This window comes from Canis lupus, chromosome 6, assembly GCF_048164855.1.
Source record: "Canis lupus baileyi chromosome 6, mCanLup2.hap1, whole genome shotgun sequence".
Lineage (NCBI taxonomy): Eukaryota > Metazoa > Chordata > Mammalia > Carnivora > Canidae > Canis > Canis lupus.
The window spans coordinates 4,941,468-4,965,244 of record NC_132843.1 but is presented as its reverse complement, the minus strand read 5'-3'; the positions used below and the strand labels follow the sequence as shown (position 1 = coordinate 4,965,244).

Below are 23,777 nucleotides of genomic sequence, written 5' to 3'. Positions count from 1 at the left end.
GAGAATTTAGGTTTTTTTTTTTTTTTTTTTAATTCTTCTAAAGCTTTAATTGAAAGCTTTGTAACTTGGCTATCCCAAGAAGAAGCTGCAATTCTCATCTTTCAGGTAAGTTTTTAGAGTCAATTTTTCTACTTTAGATCTGATCATGTGCATGAAAGCCTAGATGAAAAGAGTTTAATTAGTTGTTCTAGAAGCAGAGCTTTGTTTCATTGCTCCAAAGGATCCAGGAAAAGTGGGCCACAAAAATCCAGATAGAGTATCCCATCTATCCCCCTGATCCTGGCCCATCTGGATCCAGGTGAGTCCAGTATTAGGTATTACCCCATCTCGACTCCTGTGCCCCCTTGCCCTGACCCAACAGTGAAGCCAAGCATTTTTTTTGTTTTTGAAGCCAAGCATTCTTGATGTCAAAAACAAAGTAAAGGCAATTAGTCAAAGAAGGACACAACATAGTGAAAATATCTAGGTTTCAGCTCTAACAGTGACATGAATAGAAAGCATTCAACCTGTATAATGGTGCCAGAATAATTGTATTAAGTGACAGTAATTCAAATACACTGGTTTGAAATAATTGACTTATTTTTTTAAAGGTTCTTGTGTGGAGTCAGTTGCCACATTGCCTGATTGTGGAGATCTAGCTTCCAATGTCACCTTTAAAGCGAGTTCATACAGGGTAAATCCACCTCGAAATGTATTCTTTCTCCCCTGATTAATCAATAGCCTTGAAAGCAATGATTCAGTGTCACAGGGCAGCCTGGTGTGGCAGGAAGGCAATGGCTTTGTGCAATGGGCTCAGAGCAGAGTGATTGTACTCCTGCGGTGACTGCGGCCAGGCTACTGTACCCCTGGATTTCCTTTCCCTCTGCTGTGAAAAGAGGGGCTGGGCCTAGGTGTACTCAAGGTCCCTAAATGTTGAAGACTCAGGACTTACGACAGAATTACCTAAAGCCCTCTTTCTTTCAGGTTGGCTTCAATTTATCTTCCTCTGATTCACAGGTATAAAAATTCCATTTCTTGGGTCTCATACACACTTGCCACACCTGGAAGCCCTGTGAAGGGAAAGTAAGGTTGACACTGAGCAGCATGCCAAATTTCTCAACATTGACAACTACAGGAAGTCTGCTATGAAGTCTGCTGCTGACAGGTCTTCTGAGGGGTGGAAACACCTATTCTGGGTCAGGCTGGAGGAAAGGTCTCAACCCCTTTGGTTAAAACTTTATGATCTTTTGGGGCACCTGGGTGGCTCAGTCCATTAAGCGTCCACTCTTGGTTTTGGCTCAGGTCATGATCTCAGGGTCATGAGATCGAGCCTTGAGTCGAGCTCCACTCTGAATATGGAATCTGCTTAAGATCCTTTCTCTCTCCCTCTGCCCCTCCACCCTCCCTCTCTAAAACAAAGACGAAACCCTTTATGATCCTTTGAGATCCCAGTCTTCTGCTGCTGTTTCCACGAAGTACCAAGCCTCTACTGTGCATGCCTGCTCCTTTTTTCCCTCTGCTCACGTGCACTTGATGGCGTTTCTCTAACTCCTCTGCTCCATGCTCCATGTGGTCAGACTCTTCTGGACTGCCAGCTCCTTAGGAGAGGGACTGTGCTTTCCATGCTGTCTTTTCATTTGCTCACTCGCTCATTCACTCTGAGCATCTGTGTTTGTGGAGGTTACATCTGAAGGACATCATGTGAGTCTGACCTGTGATCTGAACTTTGCACGGATGCTCCTTAGAGAAGGTGCTTGGTTCACAGACAGAGGGTCCAGGGTCTGGCTCTGGAAGCAGTTTATGTGTCAGGGACTTTCAGGACTGGGAAAGGGGCCTACCTACCCACGTGTTCATATAAGTTTTTGTAAGATATTTCAAATATAGTCGGGTAGGGTAGCCATTCAGTTCTGGCCTCTCTTGCCATCACACGTGATGAGTGTGGCCAGGCCAGTGATGGGCTCTAGCCAAGGGGACTGTTTCCTAGTTTCCTAGGGCTGCTCTCCCACTTCTAGAGGTCAGAAGCCTAAGGCCAAGGTTTCTGAAGGCTTTGGGGGGAGTTCTCCTTTGCTGGTTTCCAGCTTCTTAGCTCCTGGAAATCTTTGGTGTTCTTTTGAATTTGTATTTTGTTTAATTGTATAATGTTCTTTTGGCCTTGGGGTTTCTGCCTTCATCCTCACATGGCCTTCACCCCTCTGCACCTCTGCCTGTCTCCTCCCCTCTGCTCAGTCATTAGGTTTGGGATGCACCCTAATCCAGTGTGGCCTGATCTCAACTAATCGCATGTGCAAAAGACCTTGTTTCCAAATAAGACCTATTCTGAGGCTCTGGGTGGACATGAATCTGGGGGGCGGGATACATATTCAACCCAGTGTAGACTGGTTCTCCAGAAACCAGCTTTTGAGATGGGGATTTGGGTGCATGAGGTTGATTGGCAGGGGGCTTTTGACAATAACACCTTCCCTGGTATGGAGGAAGCAGGAGAAGTTAGCAGAGAAGCAGACGTGAATGAACAGGCAGGAAGCATGTTAACACACGGGGGAGAGATGCAGGTTTCTTGCCGACTTGATATCAAAACAATGACATCTTTGATAAAATTTGTAATGCACCATTACAGTATGAACATCAGTTACTAACTGGTTAATGAGTTTGGTATTTTAAAATGTATTTAAGAAAATTTGTTAGTTCTGAAAACTTACAGTTAACACATGGAAGAAACATCATAGAGGTTTCCCCAAATTTGACAAAAATCCAATAGACTGAAATTCCAATAATGAGCTGTTAACACAAAGGAAACTTCCCTAAGTTATTGATACTAGAAAACACATTTTGTTCAATCGTGTTATAGAAAAGCTGAAGCATCCTCTTTATAGACAAATGATGTTACAAAACTATTGTCACATAAGAAAAAGATCAAAGAATATGAGAGCCAAAACTATTAGGAAAATTAGGTATTATAAAATTACAACAGAGAGTAAGTTAATTGAAAATGTTTTTCCTGCATTGTGATGTTTATGTATTTGCCAGCTTTCAACATTTTTAGAGTGCTGTGGTTTCATTCTCCTTCGGAATAAACAGATACTTCAAACCTAATTTCATATTCCAATTTTTCTTAAGGAAGGCTCTTCCAAAATGTATAAGCTTCAGGTCCCACACAGTCTGGAGCTGCCCTGGCTGCTAGGACCAGGCAGCTGTCTAGCTTGGATGCAGGACCAGAAGGTCAATGCTTATGCCATGAGAACTCAGGATTGCTGGAGCTCTAGGCCACAGAGGCCCATGCTGGTGAGGTGGCACTTGAGCTCCTAGGACTGGGGCCCGAAGCAGAGTGTAGGTGGCATGGCCCTGAGGTCACCCAAGGTCTGGCCCCTCCAGGACTCTGCCCAGCCTAGTCTGGGGGTGCGAGACACTGTTTGACCTCGGGGCTTGGCTGCCTTTGGGTTGCAGGTGTGAAGCTGGAGAGCAGGAGGACAGGATAGCTTTTCCAGAGACACTTCCCTGCAGAAATTCAATCACATCCATCATCTATGCATAGCAAGATGGAGGCCCCAAAGGGGGCAGAGGAAGGCAGCTGCACATCTGCATACTCCGCCCAGCTGGGACTGGACCTCTGGCTCATTTGGGGACTAATTTGCTCCTACCCCTTCACTATTGAAGGAAAAGCCAGACTTGTGACCCAAAGCTCGGTAGAGGTCAGAATAATGTACGTTCCCAGCATATCCAGGCTCATGCGATCACTAGGAAAATCTGGGTCACATTTACCTCTGAGCTAAAGAATTCAGCTTCACTGATTACTTTGTTGAAACTGGCTGTGGGGATCCAGGGGGCAGTGGACGTCTTGGCATCCAGGAGAGTGTGAGCAGCAGTGGAGACAAGAGAGCCCCTGAGCTCTCCTGGGGACACACATTTCCCAGGAAGCCAGCACTGAAGATGGAGGGAAATTTCTACAGATTTGGGGAGATGCTGCAGTTTGTCTTCAGTCCCCATCAGCCAGCTCTTGTTCAAGCCACTGTCCTGCCTCTGCTAGACCTAGAATTAGTCCCCGCTACAAATCAGTCCCTGTTCCGCACCACTTTCTATTGACCTCACACATATGCCCCAGGGGGGGCGGGTAGGGGCTGGATTGCAGATGTGGATGCTCAGGGTCCTTGCGTTGGGGCCGATCAGGACATGTGTTGCTTGGCTGCACATTTCAAGCCAACAGTGTGGTTCCAGATGTCCAAGGGTTCGGGAAATAAGCAGTGGCCCAAGCTTAGAGCTTGATGCCTCTTAGGCCACTTCATATTTTACTTTACTATTAGGTAACTTTTGAAATATAATATTGAGCTTTTCTTGTCTTTGGTCGGAGGTACATAGACTTGCTTTGATGCCAATCCCACTTCCTGCTGGGAGTGTTGCAGGACCCCCTTCCCCCAGCAGGCCCACTCACAGGCTGGCTGTGCAGTGACCTGGCTGAAACAGGAGTTAGGCCCGTGTACCTGTGTCACGTGGGCCGTGTTCACCCCGGCAGCCACCTCATCCCCGTCTCCTGACTGTCTGGGTTGGCAAGGTCAGGAGCAAGTGTAAGGGCCACGGCAGGGGCTGTGAAGTAGCGGTCGGCTTTGGCTTCCCTGGCTGCTGGCAGAGCACGGGTGATGGTGGGGCAGCCCCTGGAGGCTCCCCGTTCTTGCTCCCATCAGGCTTTGAGCATCTGGGTGGTGTGCTTCCTCTCCTGCCCACTCCAGCCCCATTTCTCTCCAAGCTTGGGAATAAAGAGTCCTTGTCAAACGATGTCCAGAAATGCTTTGTCCTTCAAATCACCCAGTTGCTCATTTCACCAATGCCCCAGAAATACTTCCCATGTTCCAGGCAACGTGCTCTGTCCAGGGAATACAGAGATGCATGACATGTGGCCTTCATCCTGAGGGGGTCCCAGTCCCTTAGAGGAGACTGACTTGTAGCAAAACAAACCCCTCATCCCCAGTCCTCTCTGGCTTTGGGGTACAAATGTCCTTGTATTAACAATAACGTGACTTCCGACAGGGGCCTGGGCAACTGCACAATCTTGGGCTTTTCTCCGATCACTTCTCCCCGACCCTCCATTATTTCTGCTACTCTCAGAGCTCCCAGAGGAGTTCTGCTTTTCACTCTAGGAATGCAGCCCCCCCACGGCCCTTGCCCCATGGTACTCACACCCTTGCATGGTCCCCTCCCATAGTGAACCGAAAGGTGGCCATCAGTTGCAATGACCCCTCAGTGGGAAAAAATTAGGCTTTACACGTGCATAACGTAGCTAAAAAGAACCACAGCCATTTCCCCTTCAATTTGCAGATTTTACAATCTTATAAAAATCTTTATCAAACCTATCCAGGATATCCAGTTTGAATATTAGCATCATGTTTTATTCAAATAGGACATGGGCTTATGAATAGAAGAAACTAGAGGAATATCTTCACAACCACAGCACCCATGCAGAGGGATTTCTCTCTCTCTGTGTTAGACAATATGGTGACATCCAGAACATCTTTCTGCTATTATTTTCCCTACTGAGTAAATCTGTGTAAACTCAGGTGCAAAAGTAAGGTGTTTTGGTTATGCATTGCTACGCCATTACGTATTTTTATACCCATTGGGCTATCGTTGTGTGTGTGCGTGTGCATCATGCATCTATATTATTTCTCACCTATTTCTCTCTCTATACTGATCCATCACCGCCACCACCACCAATTGTATCTCTAACTAGCCTGCACAGAAGGCCTCCAGGTATCTTCTGTATTTCCCACAGTGTTTAGGTGTGGCCAGGGTCATACACAAAATGACTACCAGTCAGTAAATATTCCATTTTGGGTTTCGTTTTATGGACATGGTATAACTTGTTTATTTGAAAAAAACAAAAACATTCTTTCAAATCTTACCATTCAGAAATAGATGTTTCCTTTGTGATGACCGCACCAGTCCTCTCTGTACAAACTGGTGAAAATACAAAAACATACAAATTATATGGGATGGGAACTTATTTACTATATTAAAATAAAATTGTAACAATCTTCATGGAACTTAGTGAAAGAGAGGAAACTAAAGGAATTTTGAAATTTAGATAAATACTTATTCACAAGAGAGATTCATTTCTATAAGATTCCTCTCATATTTAAAAATGGATTAGATTGTTTATGCTTTTACACCTAACTATTTCAACTTGAGACATCTTCTATTGATTCCTTGCTTGGAAATATGGGGACATTAGCACACCTAGGGGACTTGCACCTTTAAAAAAAAATGTGTCCTGATTTTTTAAAAGTTATATTATTAATTTTCCATTTTCAAGATTTAGAATATTTACAGTTTGTACTTTAATGAAAATTTCCTGTTTTTTTAGTCTTACTTTTTTATTTAAATGGGTTCAGGGCTCATCATCCATTTTTAACCATTGTTTTCTTTTTGAAAGAAATGGTTTTGATTTATTCCTTGATTGGCTAAATGTCATACTTTTTCTTTCCCCAAAAGGCTCATGGATTTCTTGAATTATTGCCTACTTGACAGCATCTGCCTTTTGTCTTTTTGCTTTATGTATAACCTGGCTAAGGAGGGAGCTCCTGGGTGACACTTTTCTCACTCAGAATCTTATAAATATTGCTTCACTGACTTCTGGCATTAAATATTAGGATCTGAGCCCAATCCAATCTTTTCCCTTGTATGTAAGGTGGATTTTCTGCCTGAATGAGCATATAAATCTTTTTGTACCCTTGGAGTTCAGTAAGAAGTCTGGACTAAGTTTGGTGTTGGTAATTCTACATCTGCATCTCTATATATCTATGTATCTATGTATCTACCTATCGCCTATCTACCTATCTAATTATCATCTATCTCTATCCATCTATCTACACTATTTATAGCTATTTATAGTACAGGTTGTGTTCTTTAAAGTTGTAGAATTAAATATATCATTATCTCAGGGATATTTAATTCTACCAAATGAATTTATTATTTTCATCAAGGTAATATATGTACAAAACTTACGAGTCAAAGACACGCTGTCCCACATTTCCCCAAGCCCCATCCTATTTTCCAGAGCTGACTGAATTCAAATTTTTCTGTTTCTTTTTATGTGTACTTCTGTATTTCTAAATAATATACTTGTGATGCTCTTTCTTAATTTTTAGATTTCAGAAGTCATTTAATGACTTCCTTTAATAAAAGTTGAGATTTTTTCCTTACTCTTTCCATCCTTTCTCAACTAACATAGTTGGGTTGATTGATGTCTAATGATTTCATTATGTTCACTACATAAATAATGTTTATTACCTATCTGATGTTGCCATAACTAGCACAGAGGTTTTCCCTGAGGACCCGAAGGCTTTCCTCATCTTCCTTACCCTGAGGTTTTTCCCCATAACCTTGTCTTGTCCTTCTTCCCCTCAAGAATCCAATCCAAGGATTAATCTGTTTTGTTCCTCCTTCATCCTCAGGTTTTAGGAACAAGACTACCTTGAAATGGTCACTCATTAAATCTTTGTTAAGTAGATAAATGCTGAGAAAATTGAGTGCTGTGATTATATATTCTTTTTTGTGTGTCTTTTGATTTTCCCCCAAATTAATAATTGTCTAGAATTAATCATTGCTTCACGTTCTACTTGCTTATATTTTTATGTAATTATAATTGATCCTTTCCAAAATTTCCAAAGAAATTATAACCTCCGTGCCCACACCGCTGAATACTGTTTCTCTATGTTGTGATGCTGGGACCAGAGGATTCTCCCCCACCCCGCAGCCCCACTGGTGTCCAGGCTGCCAGGGGTGTGTGCTCAGGACTCCCTTCCCCGCCCAGGGTACCTCTTCCTGGGTCCTTACGTCTTGAGTCCTCGTCTTTCTCCTCTTGGTTTACTCCTTCTTATCGTGAAGCATGTTTTCCAGTAACTCTCTGCAAATGGGAACAGAGGAACCATTTTGTGCTATTGCATGTTTGAACTGTTTTTCTCTAATATTTGTGATTTGGCTAAAACTAACATTCTAGGCTGGAAACCCGAAGAAATTTGAAGAGATGGCTCCATTATCCTCTAGTTCCCATGCTGTTGAGAGGTCCATTGTGGCAACTTTTCCTCTCTCTATCTCTGAGATTATTTAGGATGTTCTCTTTAACTCTGGTGTTCTGAAATGTCATGATGAGGCGCCTTGCAGGATTCTTTTCATTGATTACACTGTGAAAAATCAAGACCTTCATTTCTTTTATTTTTAAAAATTATTTCCACTCATCTGTTTTCTCTTTTTTAGATTCCTAGTGATGGGGCGTTCCACACTCTGATTTATTTCTCTGATTTTATCATCTTTTCTCTCTTGTTTTTCAGCTTATTATTGAGGATTTTCTTTATCTTTCAAATCTTCCACCTAATTTTCATGTAAGCTCTCATATTTTTAATTTCCACTGAGCCCTTTCCTTACCTTGTTTTCCAGTTGTTCTGTTTCTCCCTCCTAACAGAAAGTGTTCTTATTTCCAGAAGGCACTATCATACATTATCTTCTGGAACATATTATTGTGCTCTTGAAATCTGGCCCCTGAGTTCCATCTCTGCCCTTCCCGTTGCAGTCTAGCCCATCCCTCTAGTTGGAGGGGGAGGCCCTAAGGGCTGGTGCTTGGTGGGGGGGGCATTTGCAGGCGGGCCTTACGGACGAAGGGGCGGGGCTGCAGGGTGCTGGGCACAGGTGTTCAGAAGCCTCTCCTGAGCATCCCTAGATCTTTAGGAACCAAAGGTCTCTTCTGTGGATCTGTCTTTGTAGGCCTCCAGGGTTCTATGAGCAGGTGGAAAAGGAGGCCGGTGTGTCCCAGCAGCCCCCAGATATTCATGGGGCTCCCAAGATAGCCCTTCCCGCCTGGCTCCACTACCGGTGACCCTGCTGGGCGTGGAGAGCCTGTCACCCGAGGAGCACACCACAACCTGAGGGCCTCCAGGGCACTGAGAGCCTGGGGTCTCCCCTCAGGATGGGATGGCAGCCCTTAGGGCCAAGGAGGTGAGGAGCCTGGCAGCAGACGTCTGGGGAAAGCAGATACAGAGGGGCAAGGGCAGGGTGGGCACCCCGTGGGAGACCCAGTGAGTCCTGTGCCTCTGCATGGCAAGATGGCTCTGTGTGGCCCACCACATTCAAGGCTTCGGTTTGAGGATGTGTCTCCTCACCAGGAAAGCAAATGAGAAAAATAACCGTGTGGTTTTTCTCTTCTCTCTGAAGGCTTCCCTGCTCCTCACGTTGTCAGCGCAATAGTGATCCTCCGTGTCTGTGATGAGACCAGAGTTATTATGTGCAGCTAAACCATTCCAGATCATCTGTTTTCTACACCTCAAGCCTCATGAACCTTTCCTCACAGAAAACACTGAAAACTAATGTAGTTTACTCTGGACAGCGGCTGGAAATCCACAAACCCTGCTACGTAAGTTCTTCCTCATCTCTGACCAGCACTTTGGGCCTTACCTGAACATCTTGGAAAAATGAACCCCATGACCAAGGTGTAAATTCCCTAGCATTTTACCACAGAGAATATACTTTGGCTAATTTAGGCAATTATAAATTTATTTTTTTCAAAATCAAGGCAAAATAACTTGATTTGTGCTGTCCTGCAGATGCAGTTTGGACTAACACCAAAGCACATTAATACATTTTTTCTTTATGTCGTAAAAGCTTTTTGATGACAAATCTTGAGTTTGGTTTAAAAAAATTATTATTAGCTGGAAGAGGGCTGTAAATTATGTATGATCCCATAGACTTATATATGGGGTAGTATATGGAGGTGACAAGGAGAGGACACCACCACCACTCTCTAAAACATTCATCTCTCCAGTGGGATCAAAGTCACTTCAGGCTATAGATGCCTTGCTGCATGGCGGAGATATGAATGAGAATCTAAGTCCAGGTAGGAATTAGAGGCCAGGGACTGTAACCATCAATCAAGCTTTATTTCTTTTCTCTCTCTCTTTGTCCTTCCTTTTTTCCCTCTCTCCTTCCATCCACCCTGTGTCCATCCTTTCCTTCCTTCCATCTTCCTCCCTCTTCTCCTACCTCTCTCTCTTTCTCTCTCCCTCTCTGTCTTGGCGACTAATACTCTGGTTTATCAATAGAAAAGTGTCTAGTAAACTATCAAAAACAGACCAACCGAAATAGAAATGCATATAACTGTACAATCTCAAACTAAAGGTGCCAAGTATTAATTACATTTGTGTTTCATCAGGGGGGGCATGTGGTCCCAAAATGCTGGGAATGCATCTCTACCTCTTAGAATAAAGACTATTTGATAACCTTAAATCAACACAGCTGCCCACTGGCATTTCTTCTGGAAATGAAGAGAGAGTCATGTGCATGGTTTGGCAGCTGAGAGGCTGGGCACAAAAGTATCCACTGGCTCAGGCCCTGGGAGCAAGGGTAAACAAGGCACTGTGGGAACCCAGAATTGCAGGAGTTCTGCATGTCCAGCAAAGAGAACGTGTGGAGTAATGAGCTGAGAGGTTTGTTCATTATTTTGCTTTTCCTACATGTGCCTTACACTGCAACCTGGTTACCATCACAGTCTGTAGAGTTACCAGCACAACCTACAGTTACCAGCACAACTCACACAGCCAATGAAATGGATTATAAAGATGTGTGTAAAAAAGAAGTCACAAGGAGAGTTTATCTAGAAGGCTCTATTTTTATTTTGAAGCTTACTCAGTTGTGAGTTTCAAGATGGTAGGTTTTCTTTCTTTTTCTTTTTTTTAATTTATTTTTTATTGGTGTTCAATTTGCCAGCATATAGAATAATACCCAGTGCTCATCCCATCAAGTGCCCCCCTCAGTGCCCGTCACCCAGTCACCCCCACCTACCTCCCCTTCTACCACCCCTTGTTTGTTTCCCAGAGTTAGGAGTCTCTCATGTTCTGTCTCACCTTCTGATAATTCCCACTCATTTTTTCTCCTTTCCTCTTTATTCCCTTTCACTATTTTTTATATTCCCCAAATGAATGAGACCATATAATGTTTGTCCTTCTCTGATTGACTTATTTCACTCAGCATAATACCCTCCAGTTCCATCCACGTTGAAGCAAATGGTGGGTATTTGTCGTTTCTAATGGCTGAGGAATATTCCATTGTATACATAAACCACATCTTCTTTATCCATTCATCTTTCGGTGGACACCGAGGCTCCTTCCACAGTTTGGCTGTTGTGGACATTGTTCCTTAAACATCGGGGTGCAGGTGTCCTGGCGTTTCACTGCATCTGTATCTTTGGGGTAAATCCCCAACAGTGCAATTGCTGGGTCGTAGGGCAGGTCTATTTTTAACTCTTTGAGGAACCTCCACACAGTTTTCCAGAGCGGCTGCACCAGTTCACATTCCCACCAACAGTGCAGGAGGGTTCCCTTTTCTCCGTATCCTCTCCAACATTTGTGGTTTCCTGCCTTGTTAATGTTCCCCACTCTCACTGGTGTGAGGTGGTATCTCATTGTGGTTTTGATTTGTATTTCCCTGATGGCAAGTGATGCGGAGCATTTTCTCATGTGCTTGTTGGCCATGTCTGTGTCTTTCTCTGTGAGATTTCTATTCATGTCTTTTGCCCATTTCATGATTGGATTGTTTGTTTCTTCGCTGTTGAGTTAAATAAGTTCTTTATAGATCTTGGATACTAACCCTTTATCTGGTTTTCATTCAGCATCCCTCATTCATATGGTAAATGTTCTGAGCACAAGTTAGAAAAAAGAGCCTAGAGTTCAAAGACACAAAACAGCATGATCAGAGGAGGTCTCACATCTTAAGAATCATTTGAACCAAGCCTTAAAATGAAGAGGATGGGGGCACCTGAGTGGTTCAGTTGGTTAAGGGTCTCCCTTCAGCTCAAGACAGGATTCCGGGGTCCTGGGATGGAACCCTGCATTGGGCTCCCTGCTCAGTGGGGGAGTCTGCTTCTTCCTCTTCTTCTGTCTGCTGCTCACCAACTTGTGCTCACTCTCTCTTTCAAATAATTAAAATCCTTAAAGAGTGAAGAGGATGTGAACAGAAAAGACTCATGGGTAGTAAGGTGGCAGAAAGAGAGGGATTCAAGTAGGAGCAATGGCTTGAGCTGTTGAGCCGCTCTGATCTGCCCTAGAAGCCATGTGTATATAACAGACCAGCACATGTTACATGTCTGTTTGTTCGTTGTTCCCCACCCCCATGTTATACTGTGAGCTCATTTAACATTAGTTATAGTAGGCATTCAATGTTATGTGCGCAAAATGAATGAATGCCAAGGGGAAGACACAGTTGCAGAATGAATCCAGGAAATAGTAAATATGGCAACAAACCTTTACAGAGGGCTTTCAGTGAGTCAGAGAATAAAACTAGGTCTTTGGGATTCAGAGAGGACAGGGTCTCCACAAAGGTTTCATAGTCCCTAGGATATTTTCTCATTTAAAAATAAACAAACTACTTCCATTTTCTGCACACGCAACACTTATATATGAGTGGGTGAGTATCCTTTTACTGGGAGAGGATTGTAAGTGTATTCATGCTGGGCCATGTCCTGATATAGGATATTATACCAAAAGTTTGTCAGGATATTAAGCATACAAAGCACTGGCACCCATATCATCTGACTTAATGGTCACAACAGATTAGAGAGATCAGAGGGACATATTTCATTATCCATATTTTTTTTTTACATGAAGAGATGGATGTCCATAGAATTTGCATACTTACCCTATAAGTTTATCTCAAATGAGTCAACCAAATTTGGTTCTCAGAAAAGCATAGTTTCAGTTAATGATAGACCCAGACATCTTGGGGGGAAATAGAAGACACACCTGATAAATGGAGCAGAAAATATTGGAGTGGAAATATCTGGGGCTGTGGAGAAGATTACACATGTTGCTGTGGGAGCCAGGAGTATTTGGTGAGAAGGTCAGAGGAGGGGCAGGGAATTTTGGCTTTGAAATTTTGGGGAAAATGTTGTTGGGTCTGCTTCAGCCTGAGTCTTTTTATTTTTTTTTTAAGGTTTATTTGTTTATTTGAGAACAACAGAGGGAGGAGGAAGGGCAGAGGGAGAGGGAGAGAGAGAATCTCACGCAGATTCCTGCTAAGTGTGGAACCCAAGGTGGGGTTCCAACCCTGAATCATGACCTGAGCAGAAATCAAGAGTTGGACGCTTAACCCCCCAGGCACTCCCAGCCTTAGTCACAAAAGCCAACTATCCTGTTCCCTGGCCAGCAAAGGCAAACAAGATACCTTGCTTCATTCCAGCCTGCACTAAAAAGGCTCAGATGATATGCTTGTCCCTGACCTCCGGCCTTTGTCTCTTGTTGGAGACCAGGCCCTACCTTCTTGCATTTCATGTTGTAATCTCTTCACCAAGGTTGGCTCTTATCTATGGCCTTCTACTTAAATCATGCTTCACTCTTTCCTTGAATAAGATATTTCAGCTTTCTTGCACCAAATGCCTCATAAAGATGTGTGAAAAGATCTCCCGGGAGTGGAAAACCTGACCTTCTCAGTCACAGTTTGAGCACAGAATACTTAAGGTGATATATCCATGGTTGGTTGGGAATATGTATTTTTTGTGTATTTGTAATACATTTCCCCTTTATGTCAATGGGTATCTGTTAACATTTTTCTTTATAACCAATTCAGTCTTACATGTGCAAACATAATCATTGAAAAATTTAGGAAAACACAATTTAATGCCCGCAGAGCATTTCTTTATATGGATATACCATAAACTATCTTTTGAAATGATTTTATTGATTTACATTAAGGTGATTTCCAGCTTTTTGAGATTGATCACTGGCCCCACTAGAATTTAAACTTCATAAGGGCACGGATGTTGATTGTTCTGCTCACTTTTACATTTTGAACATCTGCCATAGTACCTGACACATAGTAGATGCTGAATACTTTTTGAATTTTGAATGAATGAATATTGGGGAAGAGAGAGATAAAGGGGCAAGGTTCTCAATAATAATAATAATATAATAATAATTACTACTAATGATAATTGTTAATATTTAGGCTGTCAGAGAAGAAAAACCAATATATTTATTATATTTAATTATGAAAAATTTCAAAAATAGCAAAACTGAAAGAATTTTACATTGAACACCATATATACACCATCTAGAGTCTGTCATTAACATATGCTATATACATGCTTTGTCACATATCTATCCATTCCTCTATCTATCAATCCATCTTAGTTTTTGGATGCGTTACAAGGCAAATTGTAGACATTAGTAAATAAAGCTCAATATCTGTTTACAGTTTTGTCTGTTTTTTTTTTTTGTTTGTTTGTTTTTTTTTTTTTTTTTTTAATGTAAAATCTGAATTCACAAACCCTATCAAGGCTCAATATCTGTTTACAGTTTTGTTCTGTTTTTTTTTTTTAATGTAAAATCTGAATTCACAAACCCTATCAAGGCTCAGTACCATATTACCATCACTCAATAAAATTTCTCAGGGGCCCTTTTCTTGAATCCCCTTTCCCATCCATCCAGAGGCAACCATTAGTAGTTTTACCTATTTTAGAATTTCACATAAGTGGAAGCACACAGTATGTCCTCTTTCACATAAGTATTTTTTTCCCCTGCAGAGCAAAATGTTTTTAAGATTCATCTATACTATTGTGTATATATCAGTAGTCCTCACTTTTTATTGCTGAGTAGTATCTATTGTATGATTAATCCACATCTTGTTCACCTAACCTTCTACTCATGATCACCAGGGCTATTAGAGACAGTTTTCTTCCTTTCTGATTTTTCTTTTATTTCTTTTTCTTCTCTTATTACATTGTTTATATCTCTGGTATGGTATTGAATAGAAATGCAGAGAATAGGCATCTTTACCTTGTTCCTGGTTGTAGGTAGAAAGCACCCAGTTGTTCACAAGTCAGTAATATAAGTTTTTCATAAATGTCTTCATTACACCAAGAAAATTCCCTTTTATTCCTACTTTCCCAAGAGATTTTATCACACTGATAGAAACCTTTACTGAATCTATTGAAACAGTAGTTTTGTTTTTCTCTTTGATTTTTTAAAACTGTTGGATTACAATAATTGATCTTTGAATGTAAATTTCAACCCTGCAATTCTGGGATAAACCCTATCTGGTTGCAATGCATTATCTTTTTAATGTATTACTTGATTCAATTCAGTAATATTTTCTTGAGGAATTTCGTGTCTATTCCATAAGGATATTGGTCTGCATTTTTCTTTTCTAGAGATATTTTGTTGTATTTTGATCTTAGGGTTATACTTGCCTAAAAAATAGGAAGTTTCCCTTCTTTCTTTACTTTCTGAAAGAGTTTGTGTAAGATTAATGTTATTTCTTTCTTAAGTGTTTGATAAATTGCCCAGTCAAAAATCATCTGTGCCTGGATCTTCTTCTCTGGAAAAATATTAATAAAAAATTCTATTTCTTTAACATACTTTTGGCTTTCCAAATTTTCCCTTTCATTCTGTGACAGTTTTGCCAAGTTTTATTTTTCAAGGAATTTGTCTATTCTACCTTAATTGCCAAGGTATTTCCATATTCATTTTCTTTCTTTTGCAGATTAAATAGTTTCAACTAATCTTTCAAATTCACTGGCTGTTTCCTCTCTCATTTCCATTTAAGCTGATAAATATTTTCATTTTAGGTATGATGCTTTTGAGTTTCAGAACTACCACTTTGATCTCTCTATTTTCTATTCCTCTGCAGGGAACTGCCATCTCTTTATGCATTAAGAGCTTGTCATTCATTGGACATAGTTGTCATAACTGCTGGAAAATTCTTGTCTGCTAATTTTGACACCTGGGTCATATCAGAGTGGTCTCCATTGTTTGTCTTTTCTCTTGAGAATGTGTCTTACTTTCTAGTTTCTTTAGATGCCAGATGATTTTAGTTTATGTCCTGATCATCGTGAATGCTCTGTTGAGACTTCAGTTTCGGGCATCTTCCTCCAATGCGCATGTGTGATATTTTGTTTTATCAAAATTAACTTGGTTGGTTGCAGACATCAAAGTGTGTGTCCTGAACAGCAATTCTACCTCAGTTTAGTTCTTTGCTTTTTAACTGGGCTGCTTGCTGCCTCTCTGCCCATGCTTAGTTCAAAGTGGCCAGATAATTCTATTTTCTGATTCTCTCCTTTCCAGGACCACCTTTCTCACTTCCCTCACAAGTGCCTTGAACTCTGTCCTGTTTCTTCAGGTCAAAGAGACACATGGGGGCAGTCTGGGTAGCTCAGCTGTTTAGCGCCACCTTCAGCCCAGGGCATGATCCTGGAGACCAAGGATCGAGTCCCATGTTGGGCTCCCTGCATGGAGCCTGCTTCTCCCTCTGCCTGTGTCTCTCCTCTCTCTTTCAGTCTGTGTCTCTCATGAATAAATAAATAAATCGTTAAAAAAAAAAAGAAAGAAAGAAAGAAAGAAAGAAAGAAAGAAAGAAAGAAAGAAAGAAAGAAAGAGACACATCGTAAGTACCTAAGTGATCCCTGTGTGGCTCTGCTTGTGCCCTGACCTCAGGCTCCTAGTCCTTCAAACCAGAGCTTACTCATTGCCTTTTCCATGTTTCCAAGTGCCAACCTGCTTTTATTGTCTTTCTAGTGCCTCTGGGCTATTTTGTTTTTGTTTTCCTCTCCTTTCTTCCCTCTTCCTCTTCCTCTTCTTTGTATTTTACCCAGTGGTTTATAGTAGTTACCTGCAGACAAGCTTTCTTGGCAGGAGCTGGGTTGGCTGTATCAAAAGATGGGAGGGCCACTCTGCATCTACCTGAGTCCTAGGGAGAGGATAAACACAAGCCAACCAGCAAACAGAAAAGGAACAATAAATCTGCTCTGTGGCTTCTGTGTTTGTTGACACTGGGTCTCAAGGCAGCCCTTCATTGGTTCATACATGAAGGAAGACTCCTCAGGCCAAAGGGGCCTCTCTGCATATCCACCCAGAAACCATGGGCCATATGGGCATGAAGACTCCAAGGAATACAGGCCACTCCCGTGCTTTGCAGGCTGCCTTCATGGGGTAGAGGACACACGCATGGAAGTCAAGGGGACACACACAGGATTGATTCACAAGAGCACAAAGCCCCCTTTGTGGGGGTCCTAGAACTGCCTGGAAATGCTCTTATGGTACCAGTAGCAAGAGAAAGGAAAGACTGTTAACTGTAGTCACAGTAACCACTTTTTCTTAGTGCAGGAGTAAGAAAATTTAATTTATGTGTCATGGCTGTGAACAGTCTTTAGTACAGCATGTGTCAAATAAAAAGATGGAATTCCCTTTCTTCACAGGCTCCCAGCCATGGCAGGCTCTGAGAGAGTCTGGCCTATGTCTACACCTACAATTGTGCATTTGTCATGGTGATTCCAACATCAGCCAGTCTACTGACAGCCAGAGAAATGGCCTATAAGAGGCACGTGGCTCATTTTATTCCTTGCAGGTAAGAAGGCACAGGATTTGAAAGATGATCAGAAGTGGGAGATGAAGGAAAGAAACTAACCCTACAATGCATATTAATGCTTATTTCAGGGTGGCTGAAATGAGTGTGTAATTTATGAAGCAATCAGGATAATGTTTCTCTTCTGAGTTTTGTCTCTACTACCTTGGGGAATTAATGTTTTTGTCTTTGGGAGTGTGTGTGTGTGTGTGTGTGTGTGTGTGTTTTAATTCTTTTTCAAAAGCCAGTAGAGGTACAAATGGTGGAGACTTGAAGAAAAAGGTATATTGAGGAGAAAGGAGAAGCTGGGGAACTGAGAGAAAGTTTGAGTTCTGCGTAACTTTCCCTTGGACCCTGTGGACAGAAGGAGTCACATGTCTGCTGTCCCACCTGTGCTCTGATTCTGTGTAGATTTCCCCAGTCCTGCAGTATAGACATCTGTGCGTGGCTAAGGGGGAGCCCTGGGGTGGCAGGCAGGGTTCAGGCAGAGAAGTAGCACCTGTAGGAGACAGCTGGAGATGTATTGGAAGGGATCAGCTCACACCACTGGGGGTGGTCCTCCTTACCTCAACTAATTCTTGACTCTTCACTGAGGAAATATGGGAAATGAAATCCTTTCCCTCTGGTATCTGACGACCAGGTTTTCCCACTCCTAATCAGTTATTGTATTCTTCTTCTTCTGGCAGACAGAAAGTTCCAATGGTGGTTTCTCTTGCTGGCTTTCCAGCCTTCACTCCCCACCAGGTCTCTGGATGTTCATTGCCTCTCCTGCTTATAGCACTGTGGCCCCCCATGGGGTGTTCATCCAGCCACCCCTCTGTTATCAGTAATGAACCCCAGAGGTGTCAGGAACAACCAGCCTGGTTTACCAGGGACCTAGACTTATGTCAGTAGCTGAGACATGCAAGAGGCCATGAGAAACACAACAAAGCAGACAGCCTGCCATCAACTTTCCTGGACAGCCAGTAAGCTGGCTTCAGTTAGGCTCTCTCTGCCTCGGAGAAAACCCTAGAAAGGTCAGGATTCTGCACTTGCTCTGTGAGTCCCTCCTGCATCTGCTGGGCTCGCTGTGAGCGTCTCAATCGATTTCCCACCTGGCACTCCCACCCTGGTGCCAGCATCCTGGTGTGGCCAGCCCCGGCGCCTGGTGTGGGACCCACTCCATCACGGTACCTTTTTTGATTCTATTTGCCAATATTCTGTTAAGAATTTCTATGTATTTGTTCATGGGGGGTATCTTCCTTTAATTCCTTGAGATGTTTTTGATGATTTGAGAATCAGAGTAATACTGAGCTTATCAAATGAGTTGAGAAGTACTCCTTCCTCTATTTTCTAAAAGGGTTTGTGTTTGGATTGGCATTTCTTTTGAAATTTTTTGCCAGAATTCATCAGTGAAGGCACTGGGTCTGGAGTTTTCTTCATGGGAAAGTTTCCAGTTACGAATTCTGTTTTCTTAATTATGACAGGGTCGCTCTATTTTTAAAAAAATTGAGTCAGTTTTTGCAATATATGTCTTTCATGGAATTTTTCCCCATTTTATTTAAGTCATGAAATTTATTGACCAACATTTGTCCATAATAAACTTATTATCCTTTTAATGTCCGTAAAATCTGGAATGATGTCTGTCCATCAGCTTTTGACCTTTTGTTTTTTTAAAAAAATTCTTTACCATTTTATTGCTTTTAGATCTTAATGTGATTATTTATTTACTTTTTTTGTTTCATTTGCTCTTCTTTTTCCATTTTTTTAAAAAAAGATTTTATTTATTTATTCATGAGAGACACAGGCAGAGGGAGAAGCAGGCTCCATGCAGGGAATCCAACATGGGACTCTATCCCGGGTCTCCAGGATCAGGCCCTAGGCTGAAGGCAGATGCTCAACCACTGAGCTACCCAGGTGTCCCATCTTTTTCCACTTTTTAAGATGGAAGCTTCTATTATAAATTATACATCATCTTTATTTTCTAATAGAGGTAGTTAAAGTTGTCCCCTAGGTATTGCCATACCTGCATCTCACACATTTTGACATGTGTTTTCATTTATATTTAGTTATAATTGCTATTTTCTAATTTATGTTGGGACTTCCCCTTTGATCCGTTAGTTATTTGGGGGTTTCTCAGATATATTTCAATTTTTGATTTCTTATTTAATCACGTTGTGATCATAAAACATACTCTATGTGCCTTCATTTCTGTTACGTTTCTTCAGTCTTGTTTTATGGCTTGGAGTGTGGTGCATCTTGGTGAATGTTCCACTGGAAAGGAGAGATGTATTTTGTCGTTGGCTGAGGTGTTTTCTACATGGAGATTAGATTAAATTGGTTGGAAATGTTGTTCAGATCTTCTGTATACTTACTGATATTTTTTCCCTATTTATTCTGTCAATTGCTGAGAGAGTATTGAAGTATTCCACTAAAGTTTATATATGTATATTTATATAAATTTTTATTTATACATTAAATAAATATATTGTATTATAAATATTTTTGTTATAATTTTAATTAAAGATATTACATATGCTATATACATATATCATATAAAATACACATATACATTTATACCATATTGATTTTTTTCTCCTTTTAGTTTGTCAGCTCTTTGTCTTAGAGCTATGTTATTAGAGTATCTATACATATTTATAATGGTAATGTAGCACTGCTGTATTAACCCAGGCATCCCTTCTTCTATTATCTTATTGTTCTTCCTAGAGTATACAGTACATTGTTTGATAGAATCACTAATAATGAGAGTTCTTGTCTTGTTTATGACTTTAATCAGAATTTCATCAAGTTTTACTATAATATTTGTTAGGTAACTTTTATCTTCTTAAGAGAATTCCTTTTTATACTTAGTTTACAAAGATATTTTTTTTAAAAGATTTTATTTATTTATTCATGAGAGACACAAAGAGAGAGGCAGAGAGGGAGAAGCAGGCCCCATGCAGGGACCCCGATGTGGAACTCGATCCCAGGTCTCCAGGATCAGGCCCTGGGCTGAAGGCAAGCGCTAAACTGCTGAACCACCCGGCCTGCTCTACAAAGAGATTTTTATAAATGATGAGTTAGTATTGAATTTTATCAGATGCTTGTTTTCTGTCTATATTGTGGTGATTTTACTGGGATATACCCTAATTAGTCACCAATATACTTAATCATGATATTATATATATATATATATATATATATATATAGTACCAAAATCAATTCTCTGTTTATTATTTTTACATTTTTATTGTAGATTATATTTCATAATTTTCTTTTCTTAAACTGTCCCTGTGTTTTATTAAGTCAAGCTTATATAAACCTTATGACATTATTTATAGAGTTTATTTACCTTCTTTTCCTTGACATTAAATATTTTGTGTAAAATAGGAATTATCTGTTCTTTGAAAGTGTGGCAAAATTCAACTGTAAAATTTCTTAATGAGATTGGTATGTGTCTTCTACTAGGGTGGTGGGTGATTTTTGATGATCAAATCAATAGCTATTGCTTTATTCTATTTCTATTTTTGTATTTCTTGAGTTAAATTTTATAATATGACATTTTCAGAAAATTTTCTATTTGATCTAAGTTTTCAAATATATTAGTGCATAATTGCTTAGACTATTTCTTTATGATTACTAATTTTTGCTTTGCCTTTCTTTCTCTTCCTCTCTCTCTTTTTTGTTTTATAAATCAGCCTTGGTAGAGTCTAGTATATGATTGTATTTTCTTCAGAAAACACTTGGATTTTGGTGTTACTCTTGCATTTTTGCTTTTCTTCTCATGTAATTTCTTTCTCTTATTTATTAATTTTTGCCTTTGACTTCCTTTAGTTATTCTCTGGTCCATTTTTATTTTCTGTTTTATTTTGATCTAAATGCTTAGTTGGGCGATCCCTGGGTGGCTCAGTGGTTTGGCACCTGCCTTTTGCCTGGGACGCGATCCTGGAGTCCCGGGATCAAGTCCCACATCGGGCTCCTGGCTTGGAGCCTGCTTCTCCCTCTGCCTGTGTCTCTGCCTCTCTCTCTCTCTCTCTCTCTCTCTCTCTATGTCTATCATGAATAAATAAATTAAAAATCTTAAAAAAAATAAATGCTTAATTGGTTTATTTTCTATCTCATTGATTAGTGCACATTACATATATTCTACAAGTTTTGATATGTAGTACTTTTATTTTGATGAGTTTAAAATTTTTGAATTTCATTTTTTAAATTTATGAATTATTTAGGAGTTTATCATTTCTTACCATAGTTTAAGAATTATTTTTGGTAACTACTTAAAATTTAATTTAGAAAAAAAATAAAATTTAACTTAGTACTGGTTTAAGAAGATGTTAGTCAAGATAGCCTAGATCATACTGCTATAATAAATAACCCCCAAATCCCTGTGGCTTAAAATAACAAAATATTTATCTCACCTACACTATACAACCATCGAAGTTTGGCAAGTAGGATCTGCTCATTGTGATGACGTAGACACACAAGTTGATGGAATAGCCACCATTTCAAATGTTGCCAGTTGCTATGTCAAAAGTCAACAGAGAAGAAAGAATGTTCTGAAATCTTTCACAGGCAGTTGAATGCTCTAGAAGTGACACATTCTATCTCTGCTCACAACTCATTGGCCAGAACTCATCACATAGTCATACCCATTCACAAGAGGGTAGAGACGGGACATGCAATCATACCGTGTGCCCATCTGCACTGGTTGAACAAAAAACACAGTATAATAATATTTGCTAAGAAATTTGTTGACACTTTTTTTCCTACGTGTTCAACTTTTGTAAATGTTCCATGGATCTTTGGAGACTTTATATGTTCTCTATCTACAGATGGTAGATTCCATACAGTTCATTCCATTGCACACATTTCATTCCATTTATTTCAAACTTCTGAGCTGACTTGTTCAAATCTTATTTTTATTCAGCTTACTCTGCAAAATTCTACAAGAGCTGTATCATAATATCCCACTATGGCTGGGACTTTGGTTTTGTCAACTTGTCTTTGCAGTTATGTTTATGTATTTTGAAGGGCACATGATTAGATCCAACTTACTGCTATGTCATTTTGCTCTGTATCCTTATCGCTACCAAAAATGATAAAAATATTGATTGACCAAGAGGGTACATCATTTCTTCAACATCTGGCTCTTCACTAATTGACAGGACTTGGCACTAGTAGTTATTTGTAGCAGGTACATGATTTCATTTTATCTGGACAGTACCATTGTAAGGCTATTGCCATATCATTCTTCCCGATTTACTCCTTAGTACATGGATCCCACACCAGAACCTCAAAGTCTGGACTCTTCTCTTGGCCCATGCTGCTCTAGGAAAAGGCAAGTCAACGTTTGAGGCCAAAACAATCATGAAAGACACGTTGTCCCCAGAATCTGTTCTACTAGATCTCTGTGGTGCCAATATTTGTAAATGATCTGTTCAAGCTGAGTCTTGCCACTCTGACAAATTGAAGAGCGTCTAGCTGGTCTTTCATTTACCTGTACCCTGTTAGCATCCCCCACACAGTGAAGCTTAACACAACCAGGGTGAGGAGGGAGAAAAGAATACAAGCTATTTAGTGGAGATGTTTTCCTAGCTTGTAAGCCTTCCTCCTTGTAATTCCTTCCCTGAAATATGTACTCCCTTTGCTGGAGCATGTTTCCTAAGTTATTCTCAAGAGGGCTCCCATACATCAACCCCAAGTCTGATGATTCTTGTTTATACTCCTCCTTGTCAATCTTTTGGCTTAGTCCTGCTTTGGTGTTTCTGTGGAGCCTGCCTGACTCCAGAGTGTTCTCTCTGCCAGATTCCAGTGTGGGAGGTGGCCTGTGGCCTGGTCGGACTCCTAAGGTGACCACTGGCTGCAAGGGTCCTTGTTCAGTCTGAGGTGCAGGCAGGCTTTGCTTTCAGTGTATCAACTTACATCAGAAGTTTTTTTCACCATCTCCCGGAGTTATTATATTTTCTTTTTTTTTTATTTAAAAAAATATTTTCTCGGTCTCTTGTTCCAAGTGCAATGCAGAACAAAAGCTGCTTGTTATTCATTGCTGCAGGTTCAGGGCAGTGATGAACAATGTGAGCCACAGCCATCTGCAAGGTTAATTAATATTTCACTGCCTTGCATCAGTCTGGGTGCCACAAAGCAGCATAATTCATAATTTAATACTACTGCTACACAGTTCCCTAATGCACCATTAGTGTTTTAGGATGGTCTGGCCCATGGAGTGCTCTGCATATGTGCTGGCAACCTCAGAGGCCAGGCTCTGGGCAGCTTCTCTGCGCCAGGGAGGGGAGAGTATGCTGCACACAGCAGCGCAGCTGATCTGTCAGCTAGCCAAAGGCACTGGGAATCCAAGAAGATTACCCTAGAACTTTCCACAGCTCAATCCACCTCTGTTTTTGCACAAAGCCTTCCTACATGGAGATGGAACGACATTCATGGACATAAAATTTTCC

The 23,777-nt window shown here is 40.9% G+C and overlaps 2 long non-coding RNA genes across 3 annotated transcripts in view; one reads left to right on the top strand and one right to left on the bottom strand.

Moving 5' to 3' along the window:
* Positions 1 to 23,777, top strand: part of LOC140634931 (uncharacterized) — a 44,006-nt gene that overhangs the window by 1,778 nt on the left and 18,451 nt on the right. Inside the window, exons 1-5 of one of the 2 annotated variants that reach the window (XR_012032247.1) lie at positions 28 to 673; positions 997 to 1,144; positions 8,725 to 8,955; positions 9,172 to 9,370; positions 17,198 to 17,346. This is a non-coding gene — a long non-coding RNA (uncharacterized lncRNA). Of the gene's footprint in view, positions 1 to 27; positions 1,145 to 8,724; positions 8,956 to 9,171; positions 9,371 to 17,197; positions 17,347 to 23,777 lie in introns of those variants that run through there. The other variant, XR_012032246.1, reaches the window with a different exon arrangement.
* Positions 512 to 21,891, bottom strand: LOC140634930 (uncharacterized). The gene is made up of 4 exons (XR_012032245.1): positions 21,741 to 21,891; positions 7,801 to 7,870; positions 5,868 to 5,922; positions 512 to 1,049 (listed from the first exon to the last, which is right to left on the bottom strand). It is a non-coding gene; the product is annotated as an uncharacterized lncRNA (long non-coding RNA).